Here is a 9829-nt window from a genome sequence, read left to right as displayed (position 1 = left end):
TTGCAATTCAACACTCAGTTAAAAATCCTCCGCAACCCATTTTTCCCGACAATTGAAAAACCTGAAATATAAAAAAGAAAAGGTGCTTACAATCCCTAAAAATTACAGACACTCTTTGGAATTATCTCTCTCTACATATGTGCATTGTGCATTTCCGTTTTAGATGTACACATTTTTCTTAAATCAAAACTTCGAGTTTTTCGCTCTCCCTTCATCCCGTAAACAAAAAAGGCAAATAGATCACAGCAAAATAAAAATTTCATAGTTGATGTACGGAAAAAGATTAAAACAATAAAAAATTTAAATAAAGAAAATTTATTTACACACCACAAATGAACACAAAAGTTTTATTATCCAAGTTTGGGAAATTCCACTAGTCCAAAACTAATATCTTGGAATTTTAAATGACCTATGGATCCAAAGCTTTTAAAGAGAATAACAAACGCTCATTAAATTCTCAAGTGAACGTGCGGTGGGATATTTGCCCGAGTCAAACAAGCCATTATTTTGCCCATATTCAAAAACTTGAGCTAACAATCATAGAAGATTGTAAAGTGATTTGTCATGCGTAACGGGCTATTTCTTTTTAAGAAATGACTAATGGATTTGAAGTCAAGACTCAGTTAAAAATCGCCCACCTCCCCCGTTTCCCGATGATTGCAAAACCTTAGATATAAAAATGAAAGAGTGCATACGATCCCTAAAACATACAGACACTCTTTGGAAATATCTCTCTCTACATTTGTGCATTGTGCAATTCAATTTTAGATGTACACTTTTTTCTTAAATCAGAACTTTGAGTTTTCACACCCCGTTCATCCCGTAAACAAAAAAGGCAAAAAAGATCACAACAAAATAAAAAATTTATAGTTGATGTGTGAAAAATATTTAAAATAATAACGAATTTAAATAAAAAATATCTATTCACACACCACAAATGAACACTTTTTTATCCAAGTTTGGAAAATTCCATTAGTCCAACCCTATTAAGCTTGGAATTTTACATGAAGGAGATTTTTTCTACACATGTTTTAAAAATGGATATGCATGCTTGAAACATGTTAAAGATTCAAATGACCTATGATCCAAAGCTTTTAAAGAGAATAACAAACGCTCATTAAATTCTCAAGTGAACGTGTGGTGGGATATTTACCCGAGTCTAAGAAGTCATTATTTTGCCCTTTTTCAAAAATTTGATCTAACAATCATAGATGATTGTAAATTGATTTATCATGCGTAACGGGCTATATTTTTGTATGAAATGACTTATGGATTGCAATTCAACACTCTGTTAAAAATCCTCTGCCACCAATTTTTCCCGACGATTGCAAAACCTGAGATATAAAAACTAAAAAGAGCTTACAATCCCTAAAAATTACAGATACTCTTTAGAATTATCTCTCCTTACAATTGTGCATTGTACTTTTCCATTTTAGATGTACACTTTTTTCTTAAATCAAAACTTTGAATTTTCGCTCTCCCTTCATCCTGGAAACAAACAAGGAAAAAAGATTACAACAAAATGAAAATTTTATAGTTGATGTATGGAAAAAATTTAAAACAATAACAAATATAAATAAATAAAATTTATTCACCCAACACAAATGAACATAAAAGTTTTGTTATCCAATTTTTGGAAATTCCACTAGTTTAACCCTTATAGCTTGGAATTTTGCAAGAAAGAGATTTCGTCCACACATATTTTAAAAATGGATATGCATGTTTGAAACATGTTAAATATGCAAATGAGCTATGGATGCAAAGCTTTTAAACAGAATAACAAACGCTCATTAAATTCTCAAGAGAACTTGCGGTGGGATATTTACCCGAGTCAAACATGCCATTATTTTGCCCATTTGCAATAAGCTGACATAATTAATCATAGATGATTGTAATGTGATTTATCATGCGTAACAGGTTATATTTTTGTATGAAATGACTTATGGATTTCAATTCAACACTCAGTTAAAAATCCTCCGCAACCCATTTTTCCCGACTATTGCAAAACCTGAGATATAAAAACGAAAAGGTGCTTAATATCCCTAAAAATTACAGACACTCTTTGGAATTATCTCTCTCTACATATGTGCATTGTGCATTTCCGTTTTAGATGTACACATATTTCTTAAATCAAAACTTCGAGTTTTTCGCTCTCCCTTCATCCCGTAAACAAAAAAGGCAAATAGATCACAGCAAAATGAAAATTTCAAAGTTGATGTACGGAAAAAATTTTAAAACAATAAAAAAAGTAAATGAAGAAAATTTATTCACACACCACAAATGAACACAAAATTTTTGTTATCCAAGTTTGGGAAATTCTACTAGTGCAAAACTAATATCTTGGAATTTTACATGAAGGAGATTTTTTCTACAAATGTTTTAAAAATGGATATGCATGCCAGAAACATGTTAAAGATTCAAATGACCTATGGATCCAAAGCTTTTAAAGAGAATAACAAACGCTCATTAAATTTTTAAGTGAACGTGCGGTGAGATATTTTCCCGAGTTAAACAAGCCATTATTTTGTCCATATTCAAACGTTGAGCTAACAATCATAGATGATTGCTAAGTGATTTGTCATGCGTAACGGCCTATATTTTTGTAAGAAATGACTTATGGATTTGAAGTCAACACTCAGTTAAAAATCGCCCGCCTCCCCCGTTTCCAGACGATTGCAAAACCTTAGATAAAAAAACAAAAAAGTGCATACGATCCCTAAAACATACAGATAATCTTTGGAAATATCTCTTTCTACATTTGTGCATTGTGCATTTCCATTTTAGATGTACACTTTTTTCTTAAATCAGAACTTTGAGTTTTCGTTCCCCCTTCATCCCGTAAACAAAAAAGGCAAAAAAGATCACAACAAAATAAATATTTTATAGTTGATGTGTGGAAAATATATAAAATAATAATTAATGTAAATAAAAAATATCTATTCACACACCAAATATGAACACAAAAATTTTGTTATCCTAGTTTGGGAAATTCCATTAGTCCAACCCTATTAAGCCTTGAATTTTACATGAAGGAGATTTTTTCTAGACATGTTTTAAAAATGGATATGCATGCTTGAAACATGTTAAAGATTCAAATGACCTTTGGATCCAAAGCTTTTAAAGACAATAACAAACGCTCATTAAATTCTCAAGTGAACGTGCGGTGGGACATTTACCCGAGTCTAACAAGTCATTATTTTGCCTATTTTCCAAAATTTGATCTAACAATCATAGATGATTGTAAAGTGATTTATCATGCGTAACGTGCTATATTTTGTATGAAATGACTTATGGATTGCAATTCAACACTCAGTTAAAAATCCTCTGCCACCAATTTTTCCCGACGATTCCGATACCGGAGATATAAAAACGAAAAGGTTCTTACAATCCCTAAAGATGCAATTTTTGTTATCCAATTTTGGGAAATTCCACTAGTTTAACTCTAATAGCTTGGAATTTTGGAATAAAAATATTTCATCCACAGATGTTCTAGAAATGGATATGCATGTTTGAAACATGTTAAAGATTCAAATGAGCTATGGATGCAAAACTTTTAAAGAGAATAACAAACGCTCATTAAATTCTCAAGTGAACTTGCGGTGGGATATTTACCCGAGTCAAACACGCCATTATTTTGTCCATTTGCAAAAAGCTGACATAATTAGTCATAGATGATTGTAATGTGATTTATCATGCGTTACGGGCTATATTTTTGTATGAAATGACTTATGGATTGCAATTGAACACTATGTTAAATGTCCTCCGCAACCCATTTTTTCCGACGATTGCAAAACCTGAGATATACAAACGAAAAGGTGCTTACAATCCCTAAAAATTACAGACACTCTTTGAAATTATCTCTCGCTACATATGTGCAATGTGCATTTCCGTTTTAGATGTACACATTTTTCTTAAATCAAAACTTCGAGTTTTTCGCTCTCCGTTCATCCCGTAAACAAAAAAGGCAAATAGATCACAACAAAATGAAAATTTTATAGTTGATGTACGGAAAAAGTTTAAAAAATAAAAAAATTCAATAAAGAAAATTTATTCACACACCACAAATGAACACAAAAGTTTTGTTATCCAAGTTTGGGAAATTCCACTAGTCCAAAACTAATATCTTGGAATTTTACATGAAGGAGATTTTTTCTACACTTGTTTTAAAAATTGATATGCATGCCAGAAACAAGTTAAAGATTCAAATGACCTATGGATCCAAAGCTTCTAAAGAGAATAACAAATGCACATTAAATTCTCAAGTAAACATGCGGTGGGTTATTTGCCCGAGTCAAACAAACCATTATTTTGCCCATATTCAAAACGTTGAGCTAACAATCATAGATGATTGTAAAGTGATTTGTCATGCGTAACGGGCTATATTTTTGTAAGAAATGACTTATGGATTTGAAGTCAACACTCAGTTCAAAATCGCCCGCCTCCCCCGTTTCCCGACGATTGCAAAACCTTAGATATAAAAACGAAAAAGTGCATACGATCCTTAAAATATACAGACACTCTTTGGAAATATCTCTCTCTACATTTGTGCATTGTGCATTTCCATTATAGATGTACACTTTTTTCTTAAATCAGAACTTTGAGTTTTCGCACCTCCTTCATCCCGCAAACAAAAAAGGCAAAAAAGATCACAACAAAATAAAAATTTTATAGTTGATGTGTGAAACATATTTAAAATAATAACTAATTTAAATAAAAAATATCTATTCACACACCACAAATGAACACAAAATTTTTGTTATCCAAGTTTAGGAAATTCCATTAGTCCAACCCTATTAGGCTTGGAATTTTACATGAAAGAGATTTTCTCTACACATATTTTAAAAATGGATATGCATGCTTGAAACATGTTAAAGATTCAAATGACCTATGGATCCAAAGCTTTTAAAGAGAATAACAAATGCTCATTAAATTCTCAAGTGAACATGCGGTGGGATATTTACCCGAGCCTAACAAGTCATTATTTTGCCCATTTTCAAAAATTTGATCTAACAATCATAGATGATTGTAAAGTGATTTATCATGCGTAATGGGCTATATTTTTGTATGAAATGACTTATGGATTGTAATTCAACACTCAGTTAAAAATCCTCTGCCACCAATTTTTCCCGACGATTGCAAAACCTGAGATATAAAAGTAAAAAGAGCTTACAATCCCTAAAAATTAGAGACACTCTTTGGAATTATCTCTCCCTAAAATTGTACATTGTGCTTTTCCATTTTAGATGTACACTTTTTTATTCAATCAAAACATTGACTTTTCGCTCTCCCTTCATCCCGAAAACAAACAAGGCAAAAAACTTAAAACAAAATGAAAATTTTATAGTTGATGTATGGATAATTTTTTAAAAAATAACAAATATAAATAAAGAAAATTTATTCACCCAACACAAATGAACACAAAAGTTATGTTATCCAATTTTGGGAAATTCCACTAGTTTAACCCTAATAGCTTGGAATTTTGCAAGAAAAAGATTTCGTCCACACAAGTTGTAAAAATGGATATGCATGTTTGAAACATGTTAAAGATGCAAATGAGCTATGGATACAAAGCTTTTAAAGAGAATAACAAACTCTCATTAAATTCTCAAGTGAACTTGCGGTGGGATATTTACCCGAGTCAAACATGCAATTATTTTGCCCATTTGCAAAAAGCTGACATAATTAATCATAGAAGATTGTAATGTGATTTCTCATGCGTAATGGCCTATATTTTTGTATGAAATGACTTATGGATTGCAATTCAACACTCAGTTAAAAATCCTACGCAACCCATTTTTCCCGACGATTGCAAAACCTGAGATATAAAAACAAAAAGGTGCTTACCATCCCTAAAAATTATAGACACTTCTTGGAATTATCTCTCTCTACATATGTGCATTGTGCATTTCTGTTTTAGATGTACACATTTTTCTTAAATCAAAACTTCGAGTTTTTCCCCCTCCCTTCATCCCGTAAACAAAAAAGGCAAGTAGACCACAGCAAAATGAAAATTTCATAGTTGATGTACGCAAAAATTTTAAAACAATAAAAAAAGTAAATGAAGAAAATTTATTCACACACCACAAATGAACACAAAAGTTTTGTGATCCAAGTTTGGGAAATTCCACTAGTCCAAAACTAATATCTTGGAATTTTACATGAAGGAGATTTTTTCTACACATGTTTTAAAAATGGATACGCATGCCAGAAACATATTAAAGATTCAAATGACCTATGGAATCAAAGCTTTTAAAGAGAATAACAAACGCTCATTAAATTCTTAAGTGAACGTGCGGTGGCATATTTGCACGAGTCAAACAAGCCATTATTTTGCCCATATTCAAAAAGTTGAGCTAACAATCATAGGTGATTGAAAGTGATTTCTCATGCGTAACGGGCTATATTTTTGTAAGAAATGACTTATCGATTTGAAGTCAACACTCAGTTAAAAATCGCCCGCCTCCCCCGTTTCCCTACGATTGCGAAACCTTAGATATAAAAATGAAAAAAGTGCATACGATCCCTAAAACAAACAAACACACTTTGGAAATATCTCTCTCTACATTTGTGCATTGTGCTTTTCCATTTTAGATGTACACTTTTTTCTTAAATCAGAACTTTGAGTTTTCGCTCCCCCTTCATCCCGTAAACAAAAAAGGCAAAAAAGATCACAACAAAATAAAAAATTTATGGTTGATGTTTGGAAAATTTTTAAAATAATAACTAATGTATATAAAAAATATCTTTTCACACACCACAAATGAACACAAAAGTTTTGTCATCCAAGTTTGGGAAATTCTATTAGTCCAACCCTATTAAGCTTGGAATTTTACATGAAGGAGATTTTTTCTACTCATGTTTTAAAAATGGATATGCATGCTTGAAACATGTTCAAGATTCAAATGACCTATGGATCCAAAGCTTTTAAAGAGAATAACAAACGCTCATTAAATTCTCATTTGAACGTGCGGTGGGATATTTACCTGAGCCTAACAAGTCATTATTTTGCCCATTTTCAAAAATTTGATCTAACAATCATAGATGATTGTAAAGTGATTTAAGATGCGTAATAGACTATATTTTTGTATGAAATGACTTATGGATTGCAATTCAACACTCAGTTAAAAATCCTCTGCCACCAATTTTTCTCAACGATTGAAAAACCTGAGATATAAAAACTAAAAAGAGGTTACAATCCCTAAAAATTAATGACACTCTTTGGAATTATCTCTCCCAACAATTGTGGATTGTGCTTTTCCATTTTAGATGTACACTTTTTTCTTAAAGAAAAAATTTGACTTTTCGCTCTCCCTTCATCCCGAAAACAAACAAGGCAAAAAGCTTACAAAAAAATGAAAATTTTATAGTTGATGTATGGAAAAATTTAAAACTATAACAAATATAAATAAAGAAATTTTTTCACCCAACACAAACGAACACAAAAGTGTTCTTATCCAATTTTGGGAAATTCCACTTGTTTAACCCTAATTGCTTGGAATTTTGCAAGAAAGAGATTTCGTCCACACATGTTTTAAAAATGGATTTGCATGTTTGAAACATGTTAAAGATGCAAATGAGCTATGGATGCAAAGCTTTTAAAGAGAATAACAAACGCTCATTAAATTCTCAAGTGAACTTGCTGTGGGATATTTACCCGAGTCAAACATGTTATTATTTAGCCCATTTGTAAAAAGCTGACATAATTAATCATAGATGATTGTAATATGATTTATCATGCGTAATGGGATATATTTTTGTATGAAATGACTTATGGATTGCAATTCAACACTCAGTTAAAACTGCCCCGCAACCCATTTTTCCCGACGATTGCAAAAATTGAGATGTAATAACGAAAAGGTGCTTACAATCCCTAAAAATTACAGACATTCTTTAGAATTATCTCTCTCTACATATATGCATTGTGCATTTCCATTTTAGATGTACACAATTTTACTAAATCAAAACTTTGAGTTTTTCGCTCTCCCTTCATGCCGTAAACAAAAAAGGCAAATAGATCACAGCAAAATGAAAATTTCATAGTTGATGTACGGAAAAAGTTTAAAACAATAAAAAAAGTAAATGAAGAAAATTTGTTCACACACCACAAATGAACACAAAAGTTTTGTTTTCCAAGTTTGGGAAATTCCACTAGTCAAAAACTAATATCTTGGAATTTTACAAGAAGGAGATTTTTTCTACACATGTTTTAAAAATGGATATACATGCCAGAAACATGTTAAAGATTCAAATGACCTATGGATTCAAAGCTTTTATAGAGAATAACAAACGCTGATTAAATTCTCAAGTGAACGTGCGGTGGGATATTTCCGGAGTCAAACAAGCCATTATTTTGCCCATTTGCAAAAAGCTGACAAAATTAATCATAGATGATTGTAATGTGATTTATCATGCGTAACAGACTATATTTTTTTATGAAATGACTTACGGATTGCAATTCAACACTCAGTCAAGTGATTTGTCATGCGTAATGGGCTATATTTTTGTAAGAAATGACTTATGGATTTGAAGTCAACACTCTGTTAAAAATCGCCCGTCTCCCCCGTTTCCCCACGATTGCAAAACCTTAGATATAAAAACGAAAAAGTGCATACGATCCCTAAAGCATACAGACACTCTTTTGAAATATCTCTCTCTACATTTGTGCATTGTGCATTTCCATTTTAGATGTAAACTTTTTCTTAAATTAGAACTTTGAGTTTTCACTCCCCCTTCATCCCGTAAACAAAAAAGGCAAAAAAGATTACCACAAAATAAAAAATTTATAGTTGATCTGTGGAAAATATTTAAAATAATAACTAAAGAAAATAAAAAAAATCTATTCACACAGCACAAATGAACATAAAATTTTTGTTATCCAAGTTTGGGAAATTCAATTAGTCCAACCCTATTGAGCTTGGAATTTTACATGAAGGAGATTTTTTCTACACATGTTTTAAAAATGGATATGCATGCTTGAAACATGTTAAAGATTCAAATGACCTATGGATCCAAAGCTTTTAAAGAGAATAACAAACGCTCATTAAATTCTCAAGTGAACGTGCGGTGGGTTATTACCTTAGCCTAACAAGTCTTTATTTTGCCCATTTTCAAAAATTTGATCTAACAATGATAGATGATTGTAAAGTGATTTACCATGCGTAACGGGCTATATTTTTGTATGAAATGACTTATGGATTGCAATTTAACTCTCAGTTAGAAATCCTCTGCCACCAATTTTTCCCGACGATTGCAAAACCTGAGATATAAAAACTAAAAAGAGCTTACAATCCCTTAAAATTACAGACACTCTTTGGAATTATCTCTCCCTACAATTGTGCATTGTGCTTTTCCATTTTAGATGTACAATTTTTTCTTAAATAAAAAATATGACTTTTTGCTCTCCCTTCATCCCGAAAACAAACAAGGCAAAACGCTTACAACAAAATGAAACTTTTATAGTTGATGTATGGAAAAAATTTTAAAAAATAAAAAATATAAATAAATAAAATTTATTCACCCAACAAAAATGAACACAAAAGTTTTGTTATCCAATTTTGGGAAATTCCACCAGTTTAACCCTAATAGCTTGGAATTTTGCAAGAAAGATATTTCGTCCACACATGTTTTAAAAATGGATATGCATGTCAGAAACATGTTAAAGATTCAAATGACCTATGGATCCAAAGCTCTTAAAGAGAATAACAAACGCTCATTAAATTCACAAGTGAACGTGCGGTGGGATATTTTCCCGAGTCAAACAAGCCATTATTTTGCCCATATTCAAAAACTTGAGTTAATAATCATAGGTGATTGTAAAGTGATTTGTGAT

The sequence above is a fragment of the Aristolochia californica genome, unplaced genomic scaffold (genome assembly GCF_029961685.1).
Source record: "Aristolochia californica isolate CCGP_79_NKW_82.1479 unplaced genomic scaffold, dmAriCali1.0.hap1 SCAF_7, whole genome shotgun sequence".
Taxonomy (NCBI): Eukaryota; Viridiplantae; Streptophyta; class Magnoliopsida; order Piperales; family Aristolochiaceae; genus Aristolochia; species Aristolochia californica.
The sequence above is the reverse complement of the archived record's forward strand: the minus strand, read 5'-3'. Positions refer to the sequence as shown.